This window comes from Fukomys damarensis, unplaced genomic scaffold, assembly GCF_012274545.1.
Source record: "Fukomys damarensis isolate Sample0158 unplaced genomic scaffold, DMR_v1.0_HiC HiC_scaffold_19, whole genome shotgun sequence".
In the NCBI taxonomy this organism is placed as follows: Eukaryota; Metazoa; Chordata; class Mammalia; order Rodentia; family Bathyergidae; genus Fukomys; species Fukomys damarensis.
The window spans coordinates 37,663,797-37,666,109 of NW_022900931.1; the positions used below are offsets into that span (position 1 = coordinate 37,663,797).

General features: G+C 37.7%; 1 long non-coding RNA gene across 1 annotated transcript in view; it reads right to left on the minus strand.

The window, feature by feature from the left end:
• LOC104849228 overlaps positions 1-1,359 on the minus strand; it is a 114,230-nt gene extending 112,871 nt beyond the window's left edge. Inside the window, exon 1 of the long non-coding RNA XR_776696.2 lies at positions 1,274-1,359. This is a non-coding gene — a long non-coding RNA (uncharacterized LOC104849228). The remainder of the gene's footprint in view (positions 1-1,273) is intronic.
• Between the last annotated feature and the right edge of the window lie 954 nt (positions 1,360-2,313).

Here is a 2,313-nt window from a genome sequence, read left to right on the forward strand (position 1 = left end):
GGGATTGAACTCCAGCCCTTGTGCTTGTGAGGCAGGCAGCAGATGTAAATGTTTAATTAAAGCATTTATTTAAGTAACTGTTCTTCATCACATTCTGCTTGGACTTAGGTTAACTGATAAATCCCAACCTGAAATTCTTTTTCTTCTGAACCTACCTTTATCTTTCGTGCTTGACAATTTCATAGGATATAGAATATTAGGTTCAACAACTGTGCCATCAGGACTTTGAAGAAGTCTTTCAATATTCTTGTGTTAACAAACTTAAATGCCATACATAGTCTCTTACCGCAGAAACCAAAAATGCAAATAAAGACAGATAGTGGGAAATATGGAAATAGATCTGTTGCCAATGGGAAGGGCTCCGAGAGTTGGAGGAAATGGGGAGGGAGGAGAGGGAAAGGAGATGAAAAAAGAACTGGTAGATGTTATGTACACGTACCAATTCCCCATAAGCATGCACCATTACACAATAAAAATTAAACAATTAAAAGAAAAGGAAAAACAGCGTGGAAAACAAATCTCTCTAAATTATCAAGCAGTATCAAAAAACATCATCAAAGCTTGATAAAAATTTTTCTGAATGACAAAAGTTATTACTAAAAGAAGTATTACAAGTATAAACAAAACTCGAAAAGTAGGCACAGGGAGATGAAAGTACTTTTCTCAGAGTAAATTAAAATTCTTAATCTTTAGTAGCAGAAACATAAGATTGCTTTACCTGTTACGTCTACAATAAGTGAGCAGAAAAGTTCATACTGATAAGAATTCAGCCTCATTTTCCTTTTAGGAGCGTAGTGAGACCGGCACATCGAATAAAACAGACGAGGGTTTCAATGCTGATTGTGAGCAATTTATTTCAGCTGTCTGAACCTCCGTTGGAAGAATAAATTAGAGTGAAGATAATGAGCTCAGCATAGTATTTTGCATATAGTAGGCTCTTAATGAGTAACCATCAATATAGCTTTAAAATAAAATTTTGTATATTTTGGAACGCTTTACATGTTGTGGAATACATACAGTAAAATAGTTACTAGAGTGAGCTCAATTAACATACCATCCTCTCCCACAGTTACTCATGTTTGAGAGCAAGTTACTAAAATCTACCTATTTAGTCAAGAACCCCAAATACACTACAAACTTGTTCACTTTGGCCCTCATGTTGCCCTTTATCTACATATCTGCTACTTTGCCTCTTTTGACTGTTTTCCCTCCCTCCCCGTAACCACTGTTGGATTCTCTGTCGCCGTCCACTTCTTTAATTCCTATTACTTACAGGTTCTTTTTGAAACAGGAGCTCTGCACTTGGTAAGGTTGGTGACACTGTATTCACCAGGGCGGTGGCTTCATTATGGAAGTTGCAGAACGGGAAGGTCTGCTGTTTTACATTAACTTTTAGTGTCATTAACTGACTGAGTAAAAAGGCAAATCATTTCCAAAAAGGAATTTCCCAACTTGGGGGAGGAAGCACGGAACACTGGTTCCCAATCTGTTATACCCTGTTCCCTGGAGGGCCCCCAAAGTAACAATTAGTATCTTGGACTTAGATGAAATGCTTCAAAAATGTTTTACCAGAAGCTAAATAATATGCTATATTTCTTTGCTTTTGTTTGAAATAATGTTAACTCACTTGTGGAATAGGTTATTATTATTTTTTGTCTCATCCTCTCTAATTGATAGTTTTACCTGCCTTAGTTAATTAAAATTGGAGATTGCATTTACTACTTATTAATGAAGTTCTTTTAGTAGAAACAATTCTCTGATGAAGTGGAGCCACATAAAGAAAATACCAGGAGTTGCCTCTTAGGAAATTTCTTCCTTATACCTCTGGCTGCCATAAAAAAAAGGGGGTTCCTCTAAACATAGTTGGTCTTTGTCAACCCTTAGACGTCTCATGGAGAGAACTGGGCAACCAGAGCCTGGGAGGAGGGACAGGCTCTGCTCAGCACGGCCTCTTTAGATGAGCAAGTGCTGTACTATCACATGGGACAGAGGCTCTGACAACTCAGTGCCACCTCTTGCGGACAGGTAAATTCAGACTGGGAGGTCCAGAGGCTGAAAAAGGTCATCGTCATGATGCAGCAAAGCCTTATTTTCTCTTCTCAGCTTTAAATTATATCCATCTAACCACCATCTGCTCCATTTTTTAAAATCTCAAAATAGTACTAGGTGGGAATGACTGCACTCAGCCTTAGATAACACTGAGGCAACTTGTTAAACAATTACATCAACTAAAGGCGATAAGCAGAAATGTGAAAATTTATATTTAACATAACAATATCTGGCTACCCTACCAGACAGAGCTTATAACACATA